The sequence below is a fragment of the Callithrix jacchus genome, chromosome 1 (assembly GCF_049354715.1).
Source record: "Callithrix jacchus isolate 240 chromosome 1, calJac240_pri, whole genome shotgun sequence".
NCBI classification, from domain to species: Eukaryota; Metazoa; Chordata; class Mammalia; order Primates; family Cebidae; genus Callithrix; species Callithrix jacchus.
In genome coordinates, this window is record NC_133502.1 from 199,123,071 (window position 1) to 199,136,230 (window position 13,160).

General features: G+C 39.9%; 1 protein-coding gene and 1 pseudogene across 5 annotated transcripts in view; both read right to left on the reverse strand.

Moving 5' to 3' along the window:
• Positions 1-13,160, reverse strand: part of TTC28 (tetratricopeptide repeat domain 28) — a 708,603-nt gene that overhangs the window by 458,800 nt on the left and 236,643 nt on the right. The window contains exon 2 of one of the 4 annotated variants that reach the window (XM_035258970.3): positions 2,210-2,262. The exons of the other annotated variants lie outside the window; for them this stretch is intronic. The gene's annotated coding sequence lies outside the window, so the exon portion shown is untranslated. The remainder of the gene's footprint in view (positions 1-2,209; positions 2,263-13,160) is intronic. 4 annotated transcript variants of the gene reach the window in all.
• LOC128929725 (keratin, type II cytoskeletal 7 pseudogene) lies at positions 6,642-11,858 on the reverse strand (annotated as a pseudogene). Its single transcript, XR_008476726.2, has one exon. The product of XR_008476726.2 is annotated as a keratin, type II cytoskeletal 7 pseudogene (transcript).

The window sequence follows — 13,160 nt, forward strand, 5'->3', positions numbered from 1 at the left end:
GTTCCCGCTCTTGTCATGTGATGAACCAGCTCCCTCTTTGCCTTGGGCCATGATTATAAACTTCCTGAGGCCCTCACCAGAAGCAGATACTGGTGCCATGCTTCCGCTATAGCCTGCAGAACCAAAAGCCAATTAAACCTCTTTTCTTTGTAAATTACCCAGTCTCAGGTAATTTATAGCAATAAACAGTCATTTATAGCAATGCAAAAACAGAATAACAGATAAGGCAAAGAAATTGGACTTTATCCTGTAGGATGCAGAGCATTGACGATATGAACAGCAGGAAAAGGGCACAGCTGAAACTGCATTGCTAAGCAATCTAATATATAACAAAATATTAACTATGATTTTATGGAGCTGTTTTTCTGAAAGCTCTGTGCATGATTTAAATGCTTATTATGACCATTTGACAGAAAACAACACTGAAATTCAGTGACCCTAAGTAACCCGTGCAATGCCACAGAGTCAGTCAATGGCAACAGAAGAGCTATAATCCAGGGCACCTGCTTGTAAACCACTGCCTGAGTGATGGGGCTAGGAACCTACAATTGCTTTAGGACTTAAAGAGAGACGTTTTTACATTTTATATAGCTTCTGACTTGCTATATAGCAAAAATTTTCATAAAGGGAAGGCAAGTAACATAAATAAGTGAAACAGACAGACTTAAAACAAAAGGGAATTGTGAAGATTGTAAACCTAAAGATACACAAATCGTGTTAAAAAGGGCAACTGCTAAGCAACTCAATTGATGTGATTTAGAAATATCAGTTCAGCAGTATCAGATCCTCTAAATTTTCATGAGAAGCTAAAACTTTCCTGATTTTGAACTGTTTGCTCAAAAATTCTAAAGCATCCTAACAGGCCAAACAAAACATGCCTATAGGGCTAAATTCCATCTGCAATTTGTGACTGCTGATCCTAATTTGTGACTGCTGATTAAAACCACTCAAGGCCTCAGTATCTCATACGCAAATTAAGAGACCCAGTAGTTCCTAATCTGTTGGGGTGGTCTTTCTGAATCCATATGCATACCACACATGGTCTGTAGACTGAAGAGCAATCTCTTAGGCTCAGATGTTCTTGGACTTAATATAAAGTTATTTAAACTGGGGGTGGGAATAGAGAATCTGAGAACAGTAAACTGTATCAAGAAAGGAGAAAATATATTTATGTTTCTGTAGAAATAATCAATCTAAAGCTTCAAAGTGATGCAAGGCTTTAAACTGGTTTTCAATTTTTTAGGTATATTTCCTTTGGGTTACTTATTTGTAATCTATATAGCACTTCTTTCCCTGCTGTCTGGTGAGCGTTTTGGCTTTCGTTTAATAGGTAGCACTCGACAGAGGACTATTACCTAAAAGCCTTTAAATAACCACACCATCTTAAATCACGTTATTTTTTCCTCTTTCTTTTGCTTAATCCAAATTGAATCTGTATTTACACCTGAAATATTTACAGAATTCCTATTGTATCAATATATTTTTTCTATTAGGAATGTTTATATAGAGCTACTAAGCCAGCATAGTTCAGAATGTTAAAATTTAACATTAGTGTTTCAAAGATCCAACATCAAACAGTAATTACACGTTTTTACATCTCCCTCATTTTTTAACATAGCACTTTGCAGGTCACTTCTCTAAATGCAAATACTGTAAAACGATTTATTAAAATAGTATCTTACTCAATAACTACTTGCCTATTCAAATCTGAACAAAAGCAAGAAAGAAAAAATGAAGAAAACACATCTTTTTCCATTGTTAATTTCTTCAAAATTTCCTAAGGAGTGATGTATCTGACACTGATTAAAGGGTAAATGCCTGAAAAGGCTAGACTCATATTTATTTATATTTATTGTTTTAGGAGAATATTTAACTCAATGTGAAAAGTATTTGAAAAATACATTACTTTTCCTACAGACCTCTAAATTATGTTCAAGTATCTAAGGAGGTGTTAAGAAAATAAAGAAACAATGGGTAGAAGTGTATTTAACACCAAAAAAATGTTGCCTCATTAGTGATATTTTTCACACAGTTGGGTAATCTGACAATATCAAGGCCTCACTTTGCTAGAAAAGAAATTAAAATAACTTGTTGCAGGAAGAATTCTGCCACACAGCCCAGGTGATGCAGGACCATGCTCCCATTCCCCTATCAGAAAACTGCTACAGATCACTCCACAACATTCAAAGCAGATCACCACTGTCCTTACCCATCTCACTTCCTTCCACTATCAGGCGACTCCAGACAGGCCGAAGTTCCACCCTGTAAATTCAACACATTTACTGAGTACTCATTATGTACAAAGGACTGTTGTAGACACTGTGAGAAAAAACAAAAATGAATCAGATGATTTTGCCCTTGAGGAGGCAGTAGTCTGGTAGAGGTCAAAAGAGAAGACCTCTACTAACACAACTACTAAAAATAATAATAACAATAGCAGCTAACACTGACTGATCTTGCCATTTGTCTGACTCTTAAGAGCCCAACTGTTAGGCAAGCTAAGTGCTAGAAGAACGGGAATAACTAGTGGCATATTCTCTCATTAAGACTAAGTAAGCCCTAAAGAGTAATTAGGTCTAACTGTGGTAACTGAGAAAGGTTTCACAGGAGAGGTGGCACGGTATTCTTTCAACAAGCAGGGAACACAGCATGAACCAAAACATGGAGGTACGAAAGTATGAGCTACATTAGCAAGCCTCTAATAGATCTGCAATCTATAATGCAAGGCAAGCTATAATGACCTTTGGAAGGCTGTGAACACTATTCTCTTAACAATACAATAACAGCTTTCATTTATTGAGTATGTACATGCCAAGCACTGAAATATTTTAACATTTTTTTATTTCATTGAAATAACATCTTCCTAACATTCTTATGAAGAGGAACTATTATTATGCCCATTTTATAGGAGAGGAAGCTAAGGCTAAAGAATTAAGTAAATTCCCAACGTATCATGGCTAGAAAGTAGAGGAAAGGAAATTGAAGTCAGTCAGATCCAAAGCCTTGCTTTTAACTTCTGACTTAGAATACAATGATAAACCGGGCGTGGTGGCTCAAGCCTGTAATCCCAGCACTTTGGGAGGCCGAGGCGGGTGGATCCCGAGGTCAAGAGATCAAGACCATCCTGGTCAACATGGTAAAACCCCATCTCTACTAAAAATACAAAAAATTAGCTGGGCATTGTGGTGCGTGCCTGTAGTCCCAGCTACTCAGGAGGCTGAGGCAGAAGAATTGCTTGAACCCAGGAGGCGGAGGTTGCGGTGAGCCGAGATCGCACCATTGCACCCCAGCCTGGGTAACAAAAGCAAAACTCCGCCTCAAAAAAAAAAGAATACAATGATGAGCCACTACAAGATTTTAATGATTTTTATTAAGGTATTAGCAAATCTATCTGAGTTTTATGCTGATAATTCTGCAAGTACAGTGAAGGATAGAAAGAATAGGAAAACAATAAAGACAAGAAGGTCAAATAACTTTCTGTTGCAACAGAGCAATAAGGAATAAGGAGGTCCTGGATTAGGGCAGCAGAAACAAAAAAGGACCTTTTTGAGAGACATTTCTCAAGTAAAACAGGTTCTAAGAGCCTGTTTCATGAAAGGAACCAAGAAGGATTTAAAGGTGATCCCCAAATGTTTCACTGTCAGTTAGAAAAAGAAAAACTTCAGTAACTGAAGTGTAGGTCACAGAAAAAAGGTTGGATATTGAATTCTGTTTAAGACTTGTAGGATCAAGGCCGGGCGCGGTGGCTCACACCTGTAATCCCAGCATTTTGGGAGGCTGAGGCAGGTGGATCACGAGGTCAAGAGATCGAGACCATCCTGGTCAACATGGTGAAACCCCGTCTCTACTAAAAGTACAAAAAATTAGCCGGGCACGGTGGCGCGTGCCTGTAATCCCAGCTACTCAGGAGTCTGAGGCAGGAGAATTGCCTAAAGCCAGGAGGCGGAGGTTGCGGTGAGCCGAGATCGCGCCATTGCACTCCAGCCTGGGTAACAAGAGCGAAACTCCATCTCAAAAAAAAAAAAAAAAAAGACCTGTAGGCTCTAAGGTACTGAGAGGCACAGAGATGTGAAGTAAGTAGGCAGAGGTATGACCTACAGTTAAGGATATATATTGATGTAGATATAGATATGGAGTATCAGTAAATAGGTAGAGCTATAAGGAGATGGGGGTCATTCACATGATAATGATGATGTATATAAAGCCCTAGGTTTAAAAAAATTCTGCCAGTGATGAAATTTGGAGCAAGAAGAATTTTCAAAGGAGAAAAAAAGATCATATAATTGAGTCTTGAGCAATACCATACTTCTAAATACAACCTACTTCACTGCTCAGATATGGAATGTGAGACCTACCCAGTTTCCTTAGGTAGCAATTTTTATTTGGCTAGGGTGGATCAAACCCTAGATCTACCATTTACTAGCTGTGTGCTCTTGTGTTACTTCATTTTTCTGTACCTCAATTTATAACTCTGTAAATGGAGATAATAATAGCACCTACCTATGATTTTTGAGATTAAATTATGTATGTAATTATCCACACAAAAGAACACACATAACATATCCTATACATATGATAATCCTATATATTTAGTATTATTACTCTACTTGTTATTTTACTATGCTAACACTGAATTTTTTTTCCTCTTTCTTCATCATTCCATGAACTTTTTCCAAATTATAAGGGTTGCAAAGTACCAGAACTAATGCTCATGCATTTCAGTGGTATAATCATTTTTCTAATGGGACTTCTGTTTCTGTCTACCACAGAGCAACTGGGACTAGGCTTACTCTCCTAACATAACTAAAAAACTGGATAAAATAAAGAAAAAATACTGCTTTCCAAGTGTTTCACACAACAGGCAGCACAGTACTATGAACCTTGAGGCAAGCAAAACAAATGACATGAGCCCTATGATCACTCTTGGCTTTCTGCCTAGAGGCACTTTCCAGACTTCAGGGCAGGAAAGGGATCCCAAACAGAGCAAAAGGATCTTGCTGAGTTGAGAAAACAGAGATCAGAGTTTAAGGAGGACGAAGTAGCTGGAACATTCAGAGTACAGAATTAGAGGGAGCTACACAGACCCAGTGCTCCAGAAATCAGCACAGGATCCTCTTAGGTTTTGGCTGAACACTAAATTGGCCAACATATGGTAAAACTCCACAAGGCAAAGTGGAAGCCATAAGCTGACCAACTGCCTTGCAATCAGAATTGCAAGACTTCCAAGTTCAACCAGCCAGAGTGATGGGATATATTAAATACCTAGGACTTTCAGTAGAGACCTCAGAAAGGTCATGTCTGCACAGAAGGAGTAAACTAGCCCAGACTAAAGTGTACTCTTAACTCACTCTAACAAAGCTTACAAACCAACCTTGAAAGGTTCAACACTCTTTGAGGGAAGACAACAAAATCCAGCACTCAATGAAAATGTCCAGCAATCATTTTCCAATGATGCTTATGAAAGAACATAAGTGTTAGCCTGAAAATACAGTAAGTCTTCCCTTAATGTTATCCATAGGTTCTTGGAACTGCAACTTTAAAGAGAACAACATACAGCAGGTCCTCAAATAATGTCTTTTATTCAACATCATTTTTATAATGTTAATGAGAAAAAAAACGGTTTCATTATACATTAGTTCACTTAAAGTCACAGTTTCCAAGAACCTATCAACAATGCTAAGTGAGGATTTACCATACTTACTTGTTATCTCTTTGGCAAGCAGTTAGTCCTCACCATAACCATACTATGACTATGTCATAAATTGTCTTATATAAATCAAATTAATGGATTGTAATACCTTTGGCTACAATCTTTTCTCTATCAGGTAGCCACAGCTACAGTGCAAGTGTAATTTTGCTATTATATAATTAATAATTAATCTGGGGAAATTTCAGTATGTCATACTTAATTAAAACTTACCTGGAATCGATTCAGTAGTCACATATTTGGGCCAGAATATACAGCTTTAGATTTATTAACTTTCCCAAAGAAACCCTGAGTATGCAGTGGTAGTGACTGTGTGTATGTCTGGTTTTTTCTTTAATATGTAGGTTTAATTAAAGAAAGATGCTTGAACTGTAGGCTTATTGACTTGTGTGTTTTTAACCAGAGGCTGTATTTCTCTGGCTGTGGTGAAAGAGACATAGGAAAAATGGGTCTCTTCTTAATCTTAGAGGAAGAAACAGATCACGGGAAAAGGAAGTAGGAATAAAATATTATTTTTTGGTTTTTTTGAGATGGAGGTTCACTCTGTCACCCAGGCCGGAGTACAGTGACACAGTCTTGGACCACTGCAACTTCTGCCTTCCTGGTTCAAGCAATTCTCCTGCCTTAGCCTCCCGAGTAGCTGAGATTACAGGCGCCTGCCACCACACCCAGCTAATTTTTGTATTTTTAGTGGAGAAGGGGTTTCACCATGTTGGCCAGGCTGGTCTCGAACTCCTGACCTTAGGTGATCCTCCCTCCTCGGCCTCCCAAAGTGCTGAGACTACAGGCATGAGGCACCGCAACCAGTGGGATAAAATACTCTTGAAGTGCATCTGGAGGCACTCTAATGAATGAATTCATAAGCAATCAAGTGTATTATATTCATAAAACTAAAACATGGACATGGCATTAGAGAATAACCACAGTCATTTTGTGGGGGAATGAGGTGGTGGTTAGGGAGGTACATTTTTACAGTTGTTAAAATGCCTAGCATCAGAATTGCCATCCTCTGTTTTGGGGAACTTACCCATTATCTGAGTCTTGGTGGAATATAAAGAATATCTCATGAAAGCAACCAAAAATTTCAGATAATTACTTTCCCCTACCATCTGAGTCAGGATGAAGACACAACACCTAGGCTCAGTTCTTTACTAGAACATTGAATGTAAAGCAAGTGACCCAAGGAATAGTGGCAGAGAGAAACTGCTCAGGAAGTAGCCACAGCAACATCCAGTTTCTAGGGTCATAAGTGCCAGAGGATCTCATGGGGGTAACCTGTATCCAGCTCCAACAGTGATGGCTCAAGTTCGGTAGTCAGGATATAACAGTTGCTGTATATAGTTATGGATGATATCCAGGTACCTGTTTTCCCTTGGATTCTGCCCATTATCTAACCTGATTTGCCAGTCACCTTAATGATTCTATTAACCACCCAATATGTTTTCAATAAAGTCTTCCTTCGACAAAAACAGTCACAGTTGCTTTCTGTTACTTGTACCTCAGAACTCTGACTAGCAAGAGACATTTGATTTTGCTTATATTAAAATACAAATTTTTCTTGCATGAACATATGCACAGGTCTTCCATCCTCTTTTCTGTCTATAATTACTCCTCAAAGATTCAGCCAGTCTCAAGCCTCTACCTACCATCTCTTAATTCATGACTCCCAGATTTATGCCTCAAAAACCCACCTCTCTACTGAGCTCCAGACTTGTAACTGCCTACCCAACATTTCCGCTAAGATGTCTAATACACATCTCAGACTCACACAGCCAATGACTCTTGTCCTCCTTCAGTTTTATTTTATCTCAAGTAATAGCATCTCTATTCATCCGGCAACTCAGGCCAAAACTTCATAGTTCCCTTTGATTCTTCTCCTTTCCTGGCCTCAACATCCAGTCCACTAGCAAGTCCTCAGCTCTCTTCCTACAAAACCTAATCCAAATCCTGCCACTTTATCAACACCTCTACCCCTTTCTCTTTAGCAACAGATGCCATCAACATCATCTGGACTACTACAATATCTTCCACTCTGCCTTTTGTGATGCAGGCTCTTGGTGGAGCCAGGATGATCTTCCTATAAATTAGGTTGTACATTTGCCCCTGTTTAAGACCTGCTTAAGGTTTCCCTTTGCACAAAAAATAAAATCCAAAGGCTTTAACGTGGCTTACAAGGTCATACATGATCTAGCCTCTACTTTTCACTCTCTTTTTTTTTTTTACCATACCTTCCCTTAATTGTACTGCCCTTAATTGTGCTGCAGCTATACCTGCCTTCTTATGCTTCCTTTATGACCTTGTTAATTGCTGTTACATCTGCCTGGAATACTCTTCCTGCAGGATAGGTATTTCCTTTTCCACATTCAAGTTTCTTTTCAAATAGCAAGTTCCCAGAGAGGGTATCCCCAACCAAAATTAACCTACCCCCCAACTACAAATAATTACATACCCTATTACTTTAGTTTTTCTTCTTCAAACCACTTATTACAATTTGAAATTACATTATTTACTCATTTAACCTCTGTGCACCCAGTAGCTTATAAGCTCTATGTAGTGCTATCTGTATTGTTATCCACTGTAAATCCAATCTCACCCCTGTAATCCCAGCATTTTGGGAGGCTGAGGCAAGCAGATCACCTGAGATCAGGAGTTCAAGACCAGCCTGGCCAACATGGTAAAACCCCATCTCTACTAAAAATACAAAAAAATTAGCTGGGTGTAGTGGCAGGTGCCTGTAATCCCAGCTACTGGGAGGCTGAGGCAGGAGAATCACTTGAACCTGGGAAGCAGAGTTTGCAGTTAGCCAAGATTGCACCATTGCACTCCAACCTGGGCAACAAATACAAAACTCTGTCTCAAAAAAAAAAAAAGAACAAAATTCCCAGTATATTAGGTACTCATTAAATATTTATTAAAAAATTGAATACATATAATGTTGGTTATATAAGACTAAATACATAGAATTTCCTTTTGCAATAAAATGTTCAGCATGGCATTTATTCACTTATCAAGGGATGCCTGTAAATATCTTCATTCTTGAAAGATATACTCTCTCAAGTAATACAAAAAGAAGGGTCATTCCCATTTAGACAGTATTATACACAGGAGTAAGTCAAAAGATACTGAACTGAAAGAAATATAAGCTTCTGAAAAGTAAACAATAATTATTCTGAAAATAATTATTGCCCAGTAATGTCTTTTACTGCAAGAAGTCTAATAGTATCACTTTCTATCTTCATTTACATTGATGAGAATCTTGTATTATCCAAAGATGGGTAGATAAAATGATCTTTAGATAGTTTAACAAATAAATTTAAAACACTTTGAAATTCTTAGATGAAGTATAAATCACTTGTCAAAAGTACAATCTTATTTGTCAAAACATGAAAATGAAAAAAGAGAAGACACAGAAATAACAAGCTCAGAGCTGCCAAACTGACAGGCAGTCTTAAGTGAGATAGTCAAAACATACATATGCTAATTTTTAAAGTGCTGTCTATCTGGCTGCTCATATGAAAACATGAGAGGGCTTTTTCTTCATATTTCAAAAGTATATAAATGGGTCAAAAAGTGAACACTCTGATTACCAAATTAAGCAAAAGAAATTAAGAGCATAAAGAATTTTCCATTTAAGTTCTGAGTGCACATATAAGAAAACTACTAACAGAATTTCACGGAAGGTAATTAAGAAGATCCAACCCCCACAAAAGTATTCATACCACCTATAACATCTAACACAATCACTAGGAGTGTTCTGGGTATAGAACACAGTGAAAGAGATAACTTACCATGTCAGCAGTTGAATTTAGGTATGTATTATAAATGGCAAAAATCACACTTCGAAAACAATACTGAAATTGGGTTAAAGATTTAAATAAAATTCACATATATGATTTCTAATTATTTTCCTTCTTCATTTAATATAATAAAGGGTTTTCTTATTAACATTTCTCCTAAGCAGTCTTTCCTCTTGCAGCACTACTGATTCTAAAGAAAAGAGCATCATGGCTGGGCATGGTGGCTCACACCTGTAATCCCAGCACTTTTGGAGCCTGAGGCGGGTGGATCATCTGAGGTCAGGAATTCAAGACCAGCCTGGCCAACACACTGAAACCTTGTCTCCCTAAAAATACAAAAATTGGCCAGGCATGGCCTGTGCATGCCCGTAAGCCCAGCTACTTGGGAGGCTGAGGCAGGAGAATCACTTGAACCTGGGAAGTAGAGGTTGCAGTAAGCCGAGAGTGCACCACTGCACTCCAGTCTGGGCAACAGAGCAAGACTTCATCTCAAAAACAAAAAAGAATGCTGGTATTTCTAGACTTGGATTCAGACATCTTGCCACTAAAAAAGAATGTGAACATATATAAGTCGATACCATTTATGTGACATGTCCAGAATAGGCAAATCCATAGATACAGAAAGTAGATTAGTGGTTACTGGGGGTTGGGGGAAATGAGGAGTGACTGTTAATAGATAAAGGGTCTCTTTTTGAGGGAGATGAAGATATTCTAGAATTAGATCATGATGATGGTATATTCTGTAAATATACAAAAAGAAACAGTGAATTGTAACTAAAATAAACAAATTTTTCTTTTTTTTTTTTTCCCCCACTCAGGCCTCAGAACGAGGCTGCTTTATTGGATGCAGACATCACTTTCCAGACTGTCTCGCGGTCTTGGGATGGGAGTGTGGGCAGTGGCTGGGGGAATGGAGGGGTGGGAGGCAGCTCAGTTGCGGGCGCACCTGTGACTGGTGGATGTGGTCCGGATGGAATAAGCCTTCGCGGCCCCAGGACCCGCACTGCTGGAGAAGATCAGGGCATTGCTGCCCATGGTTCCCCCGCAGCTCAGCCCAATGCCACCACCACTGCCACTGCCAGTGCCTCCAGTGGAATTCACCACAGAGATATTCAAGGCTCCCACTCCATCTCCGGCCAACCGGCTCTCCTCGCCCTCCAGCAGCTTGCGGTAAGTAGCAATCTAGATGTCCTGGGCCAGCTTGACGCTCATCAGCTCCCGGTACTCACGTCGCTACCGTGCCATGTCTTGCTTGGCCCGCTGCAGGGCGGCCTCCAGCTCCTCCTGCTTGGCACGAGCATCCTTGAGTGCCAGCTCCCCGCACTCCTCAGCCTCAGCAATGGCGGCCTCCAACTTGGCATGCTGGTTCTTGATGGCGTCGAGTTCAGCCTGCAGCCTCTGGATGGCCCAGTTCATCTCTGCAATCTCGTTCCAGGTATTCCGGAGGTCGTCCCCATGTTTCCCAGCCTGGGCCTGGAGGGTCTCAAACTTGGTCTGGTACCAGGCTTCAGCCTCAGTCCAGCTGCATTTGGCCATCTCCTCATACTGAGCCTTGACCTCAGTGATGATGCCATCCAGGTCCAGAAAGCGACTGTTGTCCATGTACAGCACCACAGATGTGTCCGAGATCTGTGACTGCAGCTCTGTCAACTCCGTCTCATGGAGGGTCCTGAGGAAGTTGATCTCATCATTCAGGGCAACCACCTTGGCCTCCAGCTCCACCTTGCTCATGTAGGCAGCATCCACATCCTTCTTCAGCACCACAAACTCATTCTCAGCAGCCGTGCGGCGGTTAATTTCATCTTCGTACTTATTCTTGAAGTCCTCCACCACATCCTGCATGCTCCGCAGCTCAGCCTCCAGGCAGCCCCCATCCACCTGCAGCGCCTCAAGCTGCTCCCTAAGGCCAGCAATCTGGGCCTCAAAGATGTCTGGGAGGCGGCTGCTCTTGGCTGACTTCTGCTTCTGCAGCAGCACCCACTTGGTCTCCAGCAGCTTGTTCTGCTGCTCCATAAAACGCACCTTGTTGTTGAGGGTCTTGATCTGCTCACGCTCCTCCTGGCGCACCTGCTGGAGGGAGGGGTCTGTGTCCAGCCGCAGCGGAGCCAGCAGGCTCTGGTTGATGGTGACCTCGTGGATGCCGGTGCCCACCGGGTCCCCATAGGCGGAACGCATGGTCACACGCAGCCACGAGGCACCCAGGCCATAGAGGCTGCTGCTGCCGAAGCCACCGGGGCACGCGGAGCTCAGGCGCACCTGGGCACCGCGGCCGGAGAAGCCGGTGGAGCGCAAGCTGAACAGCGGGGAGCTGAAGTGGATGGACATGGTGGCTGGGCCGGACTGGACCTAGCGGCAGGCGAGGAGGAGCACGCACTGGCTCACAAATTTTACTCTTATTATCCTTCTTCATTTAAAAGTGTGAGTTTTATGGTATGTGATTTAGATCTCAATTATGCTGTTATTAAAAAGCATGTGGTCAGCTTTCCTCAATTCCCCCACCCCAAAAGAAAAAGTTAATATATAATTGTCTCTACTTAAAACTTTTTCTCTCATAAATTTTTAAAATTTGAGCTATGAGCTACCACTTGTACTCCATACCAGATAACAAAAATAAACAACCAGCAAACTAACGTCAGCATAAAAAGTTGAGAAAACATCCTTAGTTGAATGGTTTATTTTATTTATGGGCATGTACTGATGCTATGAATTTATTACAAGTATGACCATACAATACATTTCTATAATTATCATTTTAGCTCATTTTTAAGACAAAATAAAATATGTCAGTATTTCACAGCACTCCACTCAGAACACATGGCTCTCACAGTGTCTTGTCTAGATACATTTGGGCCAATGAACCGAGCAACGCTAATTAGGCCAAGTAAGATAAAACTAATCTTTTTCTTAACAGTATATATCACACTAACCTAATATATCTCAGCTATGACCATGACTATTTAAAAAACATCAACAACCTGTGCACAAACTTTTTCTCAACACCCCCAACCCAGGCCAAAAAAGTAGGTGCAAAGTTTGTTTTATATAATCCTCAACAATGTCAGCAACACCACTTCAAAGACAAAATTTTTAAAGTCTAATCCTAAAATATGATGACTATCCTGTGTTAAAACAAGGTCCAACTTACAAGAGAAACCTAAAAAGAAAACCTCTGCTTTCTGAAGCACAGTCATATCTCACAGAAAAGTAACGGCGCAACTTTAATACTGTATCTGAAAATCCCAAACTCATGTTTTTATAGCAATTTCTAGCTTCTATCATAGTCATTTTTATGTATATGAGCTTTAAGTGTCCCATAATGATCAAATCAAATAGTATCATACTGTTTTAATTATTGCTGTTTTTAAATTATGCTTTATTCTGTGGTAGGATTAATTCCCTCTATCATTAGCTTTATTTTTTCAAAGTAATCTTTTGTATTTTTATCTATTCATTCTGACACATGAATTTCAAATTATCATGTCAAATTCCAAGACAAAATGTGATCCGATATTCTTATTAACATCATATTATCCAAAAACAGTCTTGGGTAGAATATATGTCCATTTATTCAAGTCCCTCTTATAACTCTAAATGAAGTTTCACTGTTTTCATTATCTAAAATTATACATGGTTGTTATTTATATTACTTTTAAGTA